This window comes from Heterocephalus glaber, unplaced genomic scaffold (assembly GCF_053883595.1).
Source record: "Heterocephalus glaber isolate CG9 unplaced genomic scaffold, H.glaber_assembly_v1.0 deba00000621, whole genome shotgun sequence".
Taxonomy (NCBI): Eukaryota; Metazoa; Chordata; class Mammalia; order Rodentia; family Bathyergidae; genus Heterocephalus; species Heterocephalus glaber.
The window spans coordinates 8,670,621-8,687,245 of record NW_028258153.1 but is presented as its reverse complement, the minus strand read 5'-3'; the positions used below and the strand labels follow the sequence as shown (position 1 = coordinate 8,687,245).

Below are 16,625 nucleotides of genomic sequence, written 5' to 3'. Positions count from 1 at the left end.
TGGACAGGCCATTTCATACTTCTGGCTGTAATTTGACTCACTGGTGTTAGCTAGATTCTTTGGGCACAATCCATTAGTTCTTCTCTCCTGACTATAGACTGGCTCAGTTTTGACCTGGTGCACTCCTAATCCCAGTCGTTGATGGGAGCTTAGCAGAGCATGTATGCCAAAGGATTCAGTGTTGCATAAAGCAGTAATGTGGACACTCTCATTGCTGTAGAATGTGGCATTGTCTGAATATATCATATTGTAGTGTCCATGGTGCTGTTGGTGGAAATTGGATGATTTCTGGTTTGGGATAACTGGGAATATTCTTGTACACATTTAGATAAGAAAGATGGCCCCTGGAGGAAGAGGGTCCAAAGGGAGCATGTTCAAGACCTTGACAATCCAGAGACCTTTAGATTGATCTAAAAACAGGATCACAGGCCCTCAGAAGAGGCCTTGAAAGGATTTATTCCTCCTCCTTCAACCCAAGAGTTTACTTGAAATAACTAGTCCAGCTCTAGTGATCATGCTTTGTCTTCTTGTCAACTATTCTTAGTGTTGGCTTCAATCCACCTCTAGAATTCAGTCTTAGACATACTCTGCTGTATCGTGGCAGCTTCAACCAGTAGAAGAGAATACCATGTTCATTTCATGGAAAAAGTTTGGCTTTTAGCCCAACACTGTCCCTCCCCCACCTTGAATATATTTTCCTATAACAAATACCATGTGATTCTGAGCAGATCACCCAACCCCTCTCAACCTCTCAGTTCCCTTGTCTGTAAACTGGAACTAGTAATTAGCCCTTGTTCAGCTTTAGTACAGTCATGAGAGCTTAGAACTTGAGTTAGATGCCTTGGGTTCAAATCCCACCCCTACCACCAACTGGCTATGCAACACTCCTCTGCACATGTCACTGAACCTCTGTTTCTCAATGTCCTCATCAATAGAATTAACAGTACCTACTTCGTGTGGTCATTCATACTCAGGATTATATGAGTTTAGATACAGTCTTAGAATGGCATTTGCATTTGCCAAGTAACATATCAGTATTAGCCAATAACCATGAATACTTTGGCTAATGTGATTGTTGGAAAGATCAAAGGAGGTGACTGTGGCAGTAATCCATGTGGCATAGATGGTGTTACCAGAAATTGAAAGAAAAGGGACCAGTCCATATTCTTCAGTTTGAGAATGGACAGTCTTTGTAATCTAAAGGATCTTGGTTTGAATTCCTCTCTGCCATGGCTAGATGACTGTGAACAAGTTACCCGGGTGACAGTTTTCTTATCTCCCTGGTGCGGTTTAATGTAAAGGTTAAATGAGAAATAGGTTTCTATCTGGAACACAGTAGGAACTGGGTTCATGTCAGTTTTCTGTCCTGTTATTTGACTTTGCTCTGGTGCAAACAACACCTGCCTGAGTTGTTAGATGAAGGCCCACCTCTTTTGTTTGTTTGTTTGTTTTTTATTAAATTCTTTTATTGGTACATTGTAGGTATACAACACAATTACATTTCTCATTGGGAATTGTACCTTTACATAATGCATCTTGGTTCTTATTTTTTCCCCATTCCTAGCCCTCCCTTCACCCCCTCCACCCTTCCCTATTTACAAAGACTTTATTTCCATGTTTTCCATTTCTCAGCATTTTTCCTTTCCCTTCTTTCCTTTCCCCTGCCCCTCCCACTACCCCTACCCCTTTGGACTTTTTCTCCCTATTTCGCAGTATCAATTATTCATTCTAATCATTGGTACATTTTAGGTATACAAGATAATGACATTCATCATTGGAAATTTGCACCTTTACGTAGTCTCTCTTGGTTCTTACTTTTCACCCTTGCCCAGCCCTCCCTTCAACCCCTCCAGTCCTCCCTATTTACAAAGATTTTGTTCCTATTTTTCCATTTTCTCATATTAATCCCATTCCCTTCTATCCTTTCCCCTAGCCCTCCCACTGCCCCTTTTCTTCCTATTTCACATTACCTATTATACATTTAGTCCTTATTTACACTTTCAGGTTCTCACACCAGAGAAACTATTCGGTATTTATACATGTGTGTTCTATTTATTTCACTTAAGAGTATCGCCTCAATGTGCATCCACTTAGCTATAAATGTCTCTAATTTCTCATTTTTTATGGCTGAGTAGTACTCCATTTTATAAAAAAACCACATTTTCTTTATCCAGTCTCCAGTTGATGGGCATTTGGGCTGTTTCCAAGTTTTAGCTATCACAAACTGCTGCTATGAACATGGGCACACATATGTCACTGTGGTATGATTCTTTTAATTCTTTGGGGAAGATCTCCAGCAGTGGAATAGCAGGGTCAAATGGGACTTCTAGTCCTAGTTCTTTGAGGTATCTCCATGCTGATTTCCACAGTGGTTGCACCAGTCTACACTCCCACCAACAGTGGAGCAGGGTTCCTCTTTCCCCACAGCCCCGCCAGCATTTGCTATTCGTTGATTTCATGAGAGCAGCCATTCTTTCTGGAGTGAAAGTGGAATCTCAGTGCTGTTTTCATTTGCATCTCTTGAATGACCAGTGATGTTGAATATTTTCTCATGTATTTAATTGCTATTTCTACTTCTTTGTCTGAGAAATGTCTGTTCATTTCAGATGCCCATTTTTGGATTGGGTCTTTAAATTTGGGAGGTCTGATCTTTTTAAGTTCTTTCTAGATTCAAAATAGTAGACCTTTGTCTGAGGAAGAGCAGGTGAAGATTCTTTCCCACATTGTGGGTTGTCTCTTCACACTGCTGGTGGTTGCTCTTGCTGTGCAGAAGCCTTTTAATAAGAAGAGATCCCACTTGTTGATTGTTTGTGCTAGTTCACGGGCAACTGAGGTTTTGTTCATAAAATCTTTTCCTACACTGATGTCTTCAAGGGTTCTACCTAACCTCTGTTCCAACTGGTTCAGTGTTTCTATTTTAATATTTAGATCTTTAATCCATTTTGATTTTAGTTTAGTGCATGGTGAGAGATATAGGTCTAGTTTTAATCTTTGGCAAGTTGAAGCCCAATTTTTCCAGCACCATTTATTAAAGAGGCTATTTTTCCTCCAGTGAGGGTGTTTGGCTCCTTTATTGAAGATGAGATAGCTGAGTGTGTCTGGCGTTGTTTCTGCATCTTCTAATCTGTTCCACTGGTCCTCAGGTCTGTTTCTTTGCCAGTACCATGCTGTTTTTATCACAGTAGCTTTGTAGTAGAGTTGCAGGTTGGGGATTGTGATACCCCCTGTCATGACTCTGTTACCTAGAATTGCTTTTGCTATTCTGGGGCTCTTATTGTTCCAAATGAATTTTTGGATTGTTTTCTCAAGGTCTATGAAGTATGCTGCTGGGATTTCAATTGGAATTGCATTAAATCTATATAGCAGTTTTGGAAGTATGGCCATTTTCACTATATTCATCCTTCCTACCCAGGAGCAGGGGATGTCTGTCCATTTTCTGATATCATCTTTAATCTCTCTTTTCAGAGTGCCATAGTTTTCAGAGAAGAGGTCTTTGATTTCTTTCGTTAGGATGATTCCTAGGTATTTCAGTTTTTTGGATGCTATTGTGAAAGGAATTATTTGCCCTATTTCTCTCAGTGAGTCTGTCATTCGTGTAGAGGAAAGCTATTGATTTTTGTGTGTTGACCTTGTAACCAGCTACTTTACTGAATTTGGTTATTAAGTCTAGAAGCCTTTTGGTGGAGTTCTTGGGGTCTTCTATACAGAGTATCATGTCATCTGCAAATAATGACAATTTGACTTCTTTGTTTCCTATCTTTATTCCTTTTATTTTTTTCTCTTGTCTAATTGCCATGGCTAATGTTTCCAGAACTATATTGAACAAGAGTGGTGATAGTGGACATCCTTGTCTTGTTCCTGATTTGAGTGTGAAGGATTTCAGGTTTTGACCATTTAGTATGATATTGGCTGTTGGTTTTTCATAGATGGCTTCTATCAGTTTGAGGTAGAGACCATCTATTCCAACTTTTTGTAGGGTTTTTATCATAAATGCATGTTGGATTTTGTCAAATGCTTTTTCTGCATCTATGGAGATAATCGTATGGTTTTTGTCCTTGGCTCTATTGATATAGTGTATTACATTGATTGATTTGCATAGATTGAACCATCCCTGCATCCCTGGGATGAATCCCACTTGATCAGGGTGTATGATCTTCTTGACGATCTTCTGCATTCTGTTTGCCATTATCTTATTAAGGATTTTTGCATCTATGTTCATTAGTGAGATTGGCCTATAGTTCTCCTTTTTGGTTGGGTCTTTCTCTGCTTTGGGGATCAAGGTGATGCTTGCTTCCAGGTATGAATTTGGGAGTATTGCTTCCCTTTCAATTTCATTGAAGAGTTTAAACAGTAGTGGCAGCAGTTCCTCTCTAAATGTCTTGTAGATTTCAGCAGTGAAGCCATCAGAGCCCGAGCTTTTCTTAGTTGATAATTTTTTATTACATTTTCAATTTCATTGGTTGATATTGGGTTGTTCAGAATTTTTAGGTCTTCTTCGTTCAACTTTGGTAATTCATATGTATCTAGGAATCTGTCCATTTCTTCTGTGTTGTCCATCTTATTGGAGTATAGGTTCTGGAAGTAGGTATTGATGATCCTCTGGATTTCTGCTGGGTCTGTTGTCATTTCACCCTTTTCATTCCTCATTGCATGGATTTGGGCCTTTTCTTTCCTTTTTCTGACAAGGTTGGCTAAAGATTTGTCAATTTTGTTGATTCTTTCAAAGAACCAACTCTTGGCTTCATTGATTTTTTTGTATCATTCTCTTAGTCTCCATTGCATTGATTTCTCCTCTGATCTTTATAATTTCCTCCCTTGTATGAGCTCTGGGGTTGTCCTGTTCTTCTTTTACTAGAAGCTGGAAGTGCAGCATCAGGTTGTTTAATTGGGCTCATTCTGTTTTCCTAATATGCATATTCACTGCTATGAATTTCCCTCATAAGACTGCTTCCATTGTGTCCCATAGATTCCGATATGTTGTACTGTCATTGTCATTTAATTGAAGGAACTGTCTGATTTCTTCTTTAATTTTCTCTGTGACCCATTGGTTATTCAGAAGTGTGTTGTTCAATTTCCATGTGTTTATGAAATTTTTTGAGTTTCTTTTGCTATGGATCTCCAATTTCATCACACTATGGTCTGATAAAATACAGGGGATAACTTCAATTCCTTTGCACTTACTTAAACATGTTCTATGTGTGGGTATGTGGTCTATTTTGGAGAACAACCCATGTGAAGCTGAGAAGAATGTGTATTCTGATTTTGTGGGGTGGAAGACTCTGTAAACATCTGTTAAGTTCATTTGTTCAAGAGTTCAATTGAGTTCTAGTATTTCATTACTTATTTTTTGTCTAGTTGATCTATCTATTTGTGACAGTGGGGTGTTGAGGGCCCCCACTACAATTGTATTAGTGCATATATGACTTTTCCTGTCTGTTAGTATTTGTTTTATATAGTTGGGTGCACTAGTGTTTGGTGCATATATATTTATGATTGTCATCTCTTCCTCTTGGATTGTTCCCTTTACAAGGATGTAGTGTCCTTCTTCATCTCTCTTAATCAGTGTTGGTTTGAAATCTACTTGATCTGCAAAGAGCATAGCTACTCCTGCTTTTTTTCAGGTTCCTGTTGCATCAAGTATTGTTTTCTACACTTTAACTTTCAGTCTATGAGTTTCCTTTTGAATTAAGTGTGTTTCTTGTATGCAGCATATTGTTGGATTTTGCTTCTTGACCCATTCTGCCAGTCTATTTCTTTTGATTGGTGAATTGAGACCATTAACATTGATGGTTATAACTGATATGTATTGACTTGTCATTGCCATGACTTTTTCTTTTTGTTGGGTTCTCCCCCTTTACATTTAATTTCTTATCATGCCAGATGGGTTCATTCTGCTTTGCTTCCTGGGGTTGTGATCCTCAATGTCTGTTCCTAGGCTATTGTGTAAAATTCTTTGGAGTGCTGGTTTGGTATTCACGAAGTTCCTAAGGTGCTCTTTGTCATGAAAGTATCTTATTTCTCCATCAATTTTGAGAGATAGTTTTGCAGGGTACATCAATCTGGGTTGGAGGCTGTTTTCTTTTAGGGCTTGGAATATGTCACTCCAAGCTCTTCTTGCCTTGATGGTTTGTGTTGAGGAGTCTGCTGTGATTCTGATGGGCTTTCCTTTGTATGTGATTTGTTTCTTTTCTCTAACTGCTTGTAGAACTTTGTTCTTCTGTTGAGTTTCTGGAATCTTAACAATTATATGCTTATGTGTAGATTTTTTTTGATCAAGGCTATTTGGAGTCCTATATGCCTCACTTATCTGTATGTCAAGCTCTTTTCCCCTGCTTGGGAAATTTTCTGCCATTACTTCTGCAAAGAGATTTTTTATGTCGTCTGCACTCTCTCCTGTTTCTTCATTGACTCCAATGAGTCTTATGTTATTCTTCTTTGCATCATCTAGCAGCTGCTGGATTGATTTCTCATGTTCCCTTATAATTTTGAAGCAATTTTTGTTTTCCTGGTCACTAATTGCAATCTTATCTTCTATATCTGAAATTCTGTCCTCACATTGGCTCATTCTGCTGTGTAGACTTTCAGTGGAATTTTTCATCTCCTGGAAATCTATTTGCAACTGTTTTATGGATTCCATTTGTTTCCTATGTTGGGATTCTATCATGTTCCTCAGCTCCTCTCTAGATTTATTAATCATGTCTTGCACTAGGGGCACAATTTCTCCTGTTATCTGAGAAATTATTTCTGACTTCATTTTTTCCAGATCCCTTTTTGTTGCCAGTTCAGTGGGTCCAGGTGGTTGAGTATCAGAGTGTTCCTTCTCATTTCCCTTTGGGGTTGCTTTAGGTGATCTAGAAGTCTGGTTTTGAGACTTATTTATGTGTTTTCTCATTTCAACTGGGTGGGGGGACGCTATTGGCACCTGCATGGATTACCTCCTCTGAGCTGGGAGAGGTGGGACGGGGCCAGGAGCAGTAGGATGGCAGCTCAGAAGCCCCTACCTCTGGGCCAGGAGCAGCGGGACTCAGTACCGTGGTCTGTTGGTCTGGTGTCCTCTGCGTCTTTTAGTGTGGAACCAGGTGGCTGTAAAGAGGAGTGGGGGGAGGGGGTCCAGTGGATTGTTGCCGGGGCGCGGGCTGATTCAGCGTGTTCCCTGGGACTCAGGACCTCGGTAGGGTGTGCGCAGACCTGCCTGTCTGCAGCGGGCTGTTCCACGCGACCCCCACCTCTTAAGAATAAGGTTGAGTAGTTTGCAGACTAAGGGGGCAAACAGGGACATCCAGCCTGCAGCTCAGGACATGTGCCCTGCAGGACATGCTAGGAGGCTCGGGCATGAGCTGCTCTTTTAGAGACATCACCAGTGTCTCCTATGTGCTTTGTCAGTCTGCCTTGCTGAGTGCGAGACATTTAATGCTGTTTCGAGGGCAGGATGTTTATAAGCAATTAATAATGATTAATAATACACTGAGTAAATCATCATTGGGGTTTATAGCTATTACCATTCCTCAGCTAAAATGGGCCAGGAATGAGAAGGAGAAAACAAATGATGGTGTGGCACTGTGAGCAGATACCAGGGGAGACTGAAGCCACCCAAAGAAGGCCCTTATCACCACAGCACCTGGGGCCTGTGCTAGGTGCTCCATGGGTGTCCTTAGGTACTCCATCTCTACCCTAAATTTCAACCAGAGTAGCTGTATTTTAATCTGCTTGTGGTTTGGGGCTCCAAGAATTTCATTTGAAAATTGGATTCTACTAATTTTTTTAAAGATTGAAAGTTACCACGTTAAACACAGAAAGAAAATTTTTGTTAGATGATAATTTCATTTTGACCCCCACTTGGATGTTTTTCTTTTACACAAGAGAGTACATGTTTTTCGGGACCCTGTGAGAGTACATTTTTCAGGACCTTGTGCTTTCGAGGCAAGTGGCGGAACCACTGAGCTAAATCCCTGACCCACAAGAGAGTAATTTTTTTTCAGTACCAGGGGTTGAACTCAGGACCATGCACTTGTGAGGCAGGCGGCAGAACCACTGAGCTAAATCCCCAGCCCAACAGAGTAATTTTAAAGTATGCAAACACAGGAAATAATGTCTTCTTACATTGTTTATATCATGTTCTAGTTTGGACTGTGCTGTGGATCACATTTCAAAAAATGTGATTCTTTTAATAACTCAGTAAGTTGTTCAGAATGGGACAACTCTTTGTCCCCATTTGCAGATTAGGAGACTGGAGTTGGGCCTCTGGAAATTTTTCAGGAAGATGAAAAGCTGTTTGGAGACAAGATTTATCAGGGTCTCGATGATAGTAACAATGATAATGCTAATCATAAGCAGACAATTTTCAGGTGCTTATTTTTGCCTGTTGCCATGCTGAGAACTTTAGTTATTATCTCTGTTGCTTCTCATAACAACCCCATGAGGTATGTAACATGAAGGGTAAATTAAGGCTCTGCATCATCAAGTGACTTGCTCAAGGTCAAACAGTTAAGAATTCAGACATTTAACTTGAATCTGGCTATGAGGAAATGATAAAAAATAATCCAAATTAAGGGACAGTCTATAAATCAACTGGCCTGAAATCCTCCCTCTTCAGAAATGTCAATGTCTTGAACAATAGACAAAGGAGGAGGAGTTCGATGTGGAAAAGATCAGTTTAAAGACATTATGGGATGTTCAAATAGATTGAATATGGGTTTTATATGAGCTTTTAGCATTGTATCAATACTGTATTTCTTAAGTGTGATAAATATTGTGTTCCCAAGCTTGCTCTTAGAAGATCCATAAAGAAGTATTTGGGAGTAAAGTACTATGAGGAGTGCAATTTACTACCAAATGCTTTAAGGAAAATATAGGTAGCCATAGATGTAAATGCATACATGTATGTATATTATGCACATATAAGTATGGAGTCACACACACATGTACAGAGAAGAGAGAGAGACAGAGACAGAGACCGACAGACAAAGAGGCAGAGAGACAGACAGAGACAGAAAGACAGAGTCAGAGACAAAGTAAGAGATGAGCACAGTGTGCCAAAATGATGAATCTGGGTGAAGAGCTTATGGGTGTTCCTTGCACTTTTCTTTGTTTTTAATAAAAGTTGGGGGAAATATTTTTTAAAAAGAAAAGAGTCAGGCATGCAAAGCTCTATCTTGAAATTCTAGACTTCCTAGAAGAACCATGGCAACCTGCACTGGCTCTTCCACCCACCCTGCATGCAGATGATGGGTCTGGGCAACCTGCACAAGTGACCATACTCAAGGGCCTCCTTGCCTGCCAGCTCCTGCCTAAGGTGTGGCTTGAGGGCCAGCCTGTACCTTACTTCTTGAAACTGGTTTGGGATCCTGCTCAGCATTTGTCCCTGACAATCCTAACAAAGGCATCTTGCAGGCGGACAGAGGAGCCCAGACTGTGACGTCCACACACTGCCCAGACAGTTATATATCATTCATAGCTCATTAACCCGAGCTAAAAAAGGAAGCAACTCGACAGAGTTGGCTGCTAATCCTCCCGGCTCTGATCCTGGTTTGCTTCAGATTATGCAATCTATTTAGCCACTGCTAGCTCCCTGTCACCATCGTTTCCTATTCCACTTGGAGAAGGGTGTGGACTCTCAAACCCATTCATGGTTAGCATGCTTGGTCCTTGTAAATGGCAAAGGCAAAAATACTCAGAAAGTATTTTGTGATGGGATCTCCCATCCCCCATAAGCATAAAAAATGAAGAGTTGATTCTAATGGTAATATTTCTTTACAAAGCATCTGTTCTTGAAGATCCTATGGCACTTTACAGATGGTTTCTGGAAAACCTAATTAATCCTCACTGTGTGTCTGTGAGGAAGAAGTTTTGATCTAATTCTACCCTAAAGACAGAGCAGAACAAAATTGGTGGAAACTACAGCAGGAAGAATTTAAGCTAGAAGAGAGGTAGAACCGCCAGATGGTATGGACATGAAGTAGATTTCTCTGGCAGCAGTTATAAGTTTTTCTACAAATACTTTTAACATGCATAAGATGACCCTATAGTGAGCATAGAACATTTCCTTTTTTCCATAGCTGGATCAACCCACATGAGCCAAGTGAGGCTAACTTGCTCCACCATGTCTGAGTTCCAAGTGTGCAATTATAACTTGGCTTAACTAATCAGAGGATTCCTAGCTTCAGACACTGTGATTGGCTTAGGAATGGATCATATGACCCCAGCCATATCAGAAAGTCTCCCCAAGGATGTTACCCCATCTGTATGGTCAGACACTCTTGGTGTGAGCTGAATGCATGAGCTGTGAATACAACATAAATGCAAGGCTGTCAGAGACCATCTTGCTTCCACCTGAAGAGGCCTAACCCCTGATCTAGTCAGACTCAGCTTCCAAACCAAGGGAAGGAAATAGAAAGAGAGGCCTTGGCTTTAGCCATGCTGCACCCAATTGTGTTTATTTTGGCTTCCTTGTTGTTTTGGCCAACTCACTTCTAATTTGCACCATGTAGTTTTAGTTGGCTTTGTGTCATTTACAATCAAAAAAGCTCTAACTGATACAGCTCCATTTCCTTGATCCCAAAGCCTTGTCCCATTCCATCTTACCCACAAATACCACCTGTCTCAAGTGGTTTTGGTGCCTTCCCCTTGAAACAGAAGAGCTGACAAGGAGAGAGAAATATGATGAAGTGGTATCTCCAGGACTCTCCTCCCCATTTTATGTTGGACAAAGTGTAAATTATTGGCCTAGCCAGGCATAGTGGCACATGCCTATAATCCTAGCACCCAGGAGCCTAAGACAAGAGGATTCCCAGAGTTTGTGGCCAGCCTGGGCTACACAGTGAGGCCATGTCTCAAAAACCAAACCCAAACAAAACAAAACAAAACACTGGTCCGGATGAGACCTTGGAGGGCACCTACCAGTGGTACCTGTGGTACCAAGATGCTTTCAGTGTCACCACCAAGTGATCATTCAGCCTTGGCCCTAAAGATGGACATCCCTCCTCTCTGTGGCTGGTCTTTTACTTCAGGGCAGTTCCTTCGATTAGTACTAGACAGATCCTTCTGGTACTAAACCAAATTCTGGCTATTTGTTATTTCCAGCTTTGGTCCTATATTCTGTTTTGTGATAACCTCCAGGTACTTAAGGACAATCAATCTGATTTCCAGATCTTGCCTACATATTCCAGCTATTCTTCATGTCATACAATTTTAAGTCTCTTCAGGATGACCCCCATTTTATTAACCCTCTTCTGGAGATGTATTTCTCTTAAACTTGACTGCACATAAAAGGTGTTAGGCTGCTGAGAGGCATAGAGGACCTCTCTTGCTTCCCTTTTCTGGATTTTAATGAATGTGGCCCAAGACTACATTGATATCATTAAAGGATGGGAAGGGAGAAGAGGGAGAAGGATTTTTTTTTAAAGAAAAAAGTAATATACTGGATTGTAAAGAATTTGGAAAATATTAAGAAAGAAAAAGAACTTTACATATAATCTTACCACCCAGAGATAAACATGGTTAACATTTTATTATCTGTTTTATAGTCTATTTCTTATAACATGTAAGTAAATTTAAAAGTAAAATTTAGAGTTAAACTCTGGATACTTATTAGATTCAGGACATATCCCATGTCACTAAGTAATCCATGGAAACATCATTGGTAATGATTTCATAATAATCCATATTGCAGCTAGATCTAAATTTTTTAATATGTCTTATTATCAAATACTTAGATTTGCCTCCTGTTTTTATACTGTAATAAACAACAAGATGATGAGCATTTCTGGTAAAGATTTATAGAAGTAAGATTAGGAGTCAATAGGGTCTCAACATTTGTAAAGTTGTTGTTGCTTCCTGGAAAATTCCACCTTAGAAACATACCTATTTACATATTTTAGAAACATACCCATCCCTACTGTGTAAAGCTCTTATCACATTCTACTCAGTATTAAAAATTATAATTTCTTGTGGTTCCGCCACCTGCCTCACAAGCACAAAGTACCAAAAAAAATTGTATAACTTCTTATAAGGTATTTATTGGGAAAAAAAGTTATTTGGCTATTTTTTTACTAGCATCTTTTGATTATTTGTACAGTTGAAAATTTTTGAGATTTAATATAATAATTTTTAAATAGAGTAAAATGGTTTCTCTTTGTGACTTCCATTGTCTGAAGGCAAATGATATATAATTTCTCTTTTTAGTTGCATTCTTTTGATGGTTAGTATTATTAGTGGTAGTATTTCAGTTGCATTCCTTTGATTATTAGATTCATTAGTAGATGGGGCCGGGGATTTAGCTCAGTGGTTCTGGTGCCTGCCTTGCAATTGCAAGGTCCCGAGTTTGATCCCTGGTACCAAAAAAAAAAAAATTCATTAGTAGATTTTAAATGGAATAAAATTGATTCTCTTGTTATTTCTTCCAATATTTTATACCTAATGTGTTGCTTTCATAAATTGGAAAAACAGTGATATTAAATTTTAGATACTAAAAGTTGAGTCTATCCAAAGCCCGATTATAAAGCTGCCACCCCTGCTTCATAGGTTAGATTTGAAGGAACAAATGAGATGTGCCACAAGGCAGTGCTGGAAACTTTAAATCACACATAAGAAAGTGTCACCAGCTTCCTCCTTCTATCTCTGACAACCCTCCATCTCTGTCATCCTTGTTCACAACTACTATAGATGTGGAGAAACAAGTAACGGATGTGGAGAAACCCAGTTTTTCAGAGTTGTGGAAAGAGAAGAGAATTTTCAGGGCTTCCCCCAGCTAATGTGAATATTATGTGAGACACATCAAAGATATCTGATTCCCCTACCATTTAAATGATTTTGAATCAGCCTACAAGTATCATTAATTAAGGATTCACTCTAGGCTAAGCCCTGAAGTAAGCATTATGGGAAGCACTTAGGGCAAGGCAAATAACGGAGAAAGGGAAGCCATTGTAGAGAGAAGAGGCAATGGGGGTGGAGAGCAGCAATAACGTGAACCATTGATTCTCTTTCCTGCCCACATTCTGGCTTTCATTTCTTGGTGCCGGGTGAAATGAAGATTATAACAGAACTAGCCTGCATTGTGGTTGTCCGTAAGAGAGCTAATCTACGTTGTGATTGTGTGCTATAATCACAAGGTACTATCTGGAAAAGCTTAAAGCAGATTTCTAGTCAAACCTTATATATACCTAAATAAAAAAATTTTTTGAGACAGGGTCTTGCTATGCAGCTCAGGCTGGCCTTGAACTCACAATGTAGCCCAGGGTGGCCTTGAACTCATGGTGATCCCCCTGCCTCAGGCTCCTGGGTACTGAGATTAAGGTGTAGGCCACCACAACAAGCTATACCTAAATAACTTTTAGATGGATTTACATTCAATGACTTTTAACAAATATGTTTTATTATTTATTTATTTACCGGGGATCAAACTCGGGACCTTGCGCTTGTGAGGCAGGTGGCAGAACCACTGAGCTAAATCCCTGGCCCAACAAATATATTTTATATATTCACTATGAGCCAGGTTAGGTGTTTAAAATGCAAAACAGGTGTGATTTCTATCCTCCATAGAGTTTACAATCTAGTTGGGTACGTAGATAATAAATATGTGGTCAAGCTTTGGACTACACTTCTTAGTAAAAGTTATAAAGGAAATCAGCAGAGTGCAAAGAAAAAGAATAATGGGGGTCAAAGGAACCTTCTTTCAGTCAAGTAACGAGGAAAGAGTTTTCTGAAGAGATGGCGTTATTTTTTCCATGCTGGGAATTGAAACCAGGGCCTTGTACATACTAGCTAAGTGCTCTACCACTGAATGACACCCACAGCCCAAGAGAGAGTATCTGAGACTTGAAGAATAGGAAGGAGCCACTCAGCACAAGAATAAAGATAATTTTAGTCAGAGGAAGTAGTCAAAGGACCATGAGAGCTGACAGAGTGAGAATACACAAAAAGAAAATATTTCTGCAAACACAAGATAAAGAAGGCCTTATTATGTGTGATTCCAAAAGCCGCTGGAACCACATGTTGTTCAAACAATGTCTGAACTTTTAACTTTTTCACAGCAGAACCCACATAAAATTGAAGACAGTGGTAAACTAGGTAAAATAATTATAAATTGCATGATAATAAATTGTTAAAAATGCAACTTACAAAGCAGTATTTATGATAGGGCTATATTTACTTTTAAAATATTGAATATATGCATAGAAATATTCTTACCACATACAAAGTACTTAAAACTAAATATCACAAAGGTTAACACCTCAAAGAGAGGAAAAAAGGGCAAGTGAAATCACAAAACAAGAGACACAAATGGTTAATAAACATAGGAAAACTTTAAAACTCTAATAGAGAAATGCACATTAAAGCAATTGGGATAGAAACTTTTTAACTTCTGAAATTGGCAGATTAAAAAAATAGTTACCCTCAGAAATGAGGAGAGTAGGAAGCAACAGATAACCTATACTCTGCTGGTGGAAATGTATGTTGATATAAACTTTTAAGAAGATTAATAGCAAAACCTTCAAAAGTATTCTTCAATTCTGCAAGTCTATTCCCAGGAATGGGCCATAAAGAAGTATTCTTGGTTCTCCAAAAATGAGTATGTAAGTTCTAGTATATTTTGTTAGACTGAAGCAGAAGGATTGTAAGTTTCAAGCCCAGTCAGGATATCTTAGCAACTTAGTGAGATCCTGTCTCAGAAAAAAAAAAAAAAAAGTTGAAAAAGGCTTGGGATATACCTCAGTGCAGAACTCTAGATTCAATCCCCCATACTGCAAAAGAAAAAGAAAAAAAGAGACTTCAGGAGGCTATATCCGTATAGTGGATTGCAATGAAATCATTAAGAATGACTTTGTTAATGTATATTTTACTGACATAGAAATGAGTTTAAGATGTCAAGTAAAGAATGCAGCTTAACATCTGTCATAAATAGTGTTTACAAAACAGTGTTGATGAAAGGGCTGTATTTTATTTTTAAATATTGCATATTGCATAGAAATGTCCTTAAAATGTTAATAGTGGTACTCTCCATAGAAGAGGAAGAGGTCAGAAGCAAGGCTGGAGGACAAAGTTTAAGAAACTGATGAAGACAAGTGGGAAAGAGAAAGGGAAAAAATAACAACAGAACAGAACAACAAAAAACTAGAAACTGTTCAAACAAAAAACTAAACAAAAACTAGAAAGGAGGAAAAACAAATAAGAGAAAAAAGATTAAAAAACTCAAAAAAGTCCAATTCAAGACATTCTTTTCATTATGGATGGAGGGGATGATGTTAACCTTGTTATCAAAAAGACGTTTGTGTCTGAGGCAGAATTAGATGAGCGGCGCAAAAGGAGACAAGAATGGGAGAAAGTTCAAAAACCTGAAGATTCCAAAGAATGTCCAGAGGAGGTTTATGACCCTCGGTCTCTCTATGAAAGACTGCAGGAACAGAAAGACAGGAAGCAGCAGGAGTCTGAAGAGCAGTTCAAATTCAAAAACATGGTAAGAGGCTTAGATGAAGATGAGATCGACTTCCTTGATGAGGTTTCTCAGCAGCAGGAACTAATAGAAAAGCAACGAAGAGAAGAACTGAAAGAACTAAAGGAATACAGAAGTAATCTCAACAAGGTTGGAATCTGCAGAAAACAAGAAGGAAGCGGAGAAGAAACTGCCTGTGAAACCAATAGAAACCAAGAACAAGTTCTCCCAGGCACAGCTGTTGGCAGGAGCTGTGAAGCATAAGAGCTCAGAGAGTGGCAATAGTGTGAAAAGACTGAAACCAGACTCTGACCCAGATGACAAGAATCAAGAGGCCCATCCAGTGTATCTGTTGGAAGTACCTCCCTGAGCGGCCCGTCTGTTCACTGCCCACCGTCGCTGTCTGCATCGGCATCCTCCCAGGCCTGGGAGCCTACTTGGGGAGCAGAGACTCTGAGTCCAGCTCAGACAGTGAAGGCACCATCATCGCCATGGGGAAGATCGTCTCCTCCATCTTCCGAACCAACGCCTTCCTGGCGGTGCCCTAGCTCTTATCCTTCCCACAGGGAGCTCCCCTAGAATGGTCAGACCGTCTGTTTTGCCTCCAGGCACTACCTCCCTCCAGAAACTCCTTTGCTGGTCCCCTATGCACACCGTGACACTTTTAACCTCACCTAAAAATGTACCAGATCACTTGTGGCCAGAACTGTGTTTGGTCTCCTTTCTGCTATAGTGCAGATGACCAAACCAGTCCCACTGCCTCTTCCTCTCTGACTGGTAGGGTGGGTGTGGCGTGCAGAGACTCTGCCTGGAGGGATTGGCTGGCCTAGCTAGCAGAGGGTGCTGATGGGTTTTGTTGCTTCCTTGTTTTCTCTTTTTCCTTTCCCAACAGCACCAGAAGCAAGGGCACTTGTTGCACAGGTGTTATTTAAAGTTTATTGTAGACAAATGTGTTGTTCAGTTGAACTGCATTGTGGAGCATGTAGAGACCAACCTGACCAGTGGGGAAATGGAGCTCTTCCCTGGAACTAAGCCCTCCCTGATGTCTGTCATGTGCTAAGTAAAGATAATGAAGTCCATCTGCAGGGATGTCAGTTGACTGACACCAGCCTTCATTGTGAAGTTTGTCTTACTGTTGGCCACTCCTTTCCTCTCCATTCAACCCCATTTGTATAGGAATGGGCTGGTAATGAGCAAG

General features: G+C 39.8%; 1 protein-coding gene and 1 pseudogene across 1 annotated transcript in view; one reads left to right on the top strand and one right to left on the bottom strand.

Moving 5' to 3' along the window:
• Marchf4 (membrane associated ring-CH-type finger 4) overlaps nucleotides 1-16,625 on the bottom strand; it is a 116,426-nt gene that overhangs the window by 52,221 nt on the left and 47,580 nt on the right. The window lies entirely within an intron of this gene.
• Nucleotides 15,221-15,975, top strand: LOC101718297 (PSME3-interacting protein pseudogene; annotated as a pseudogene).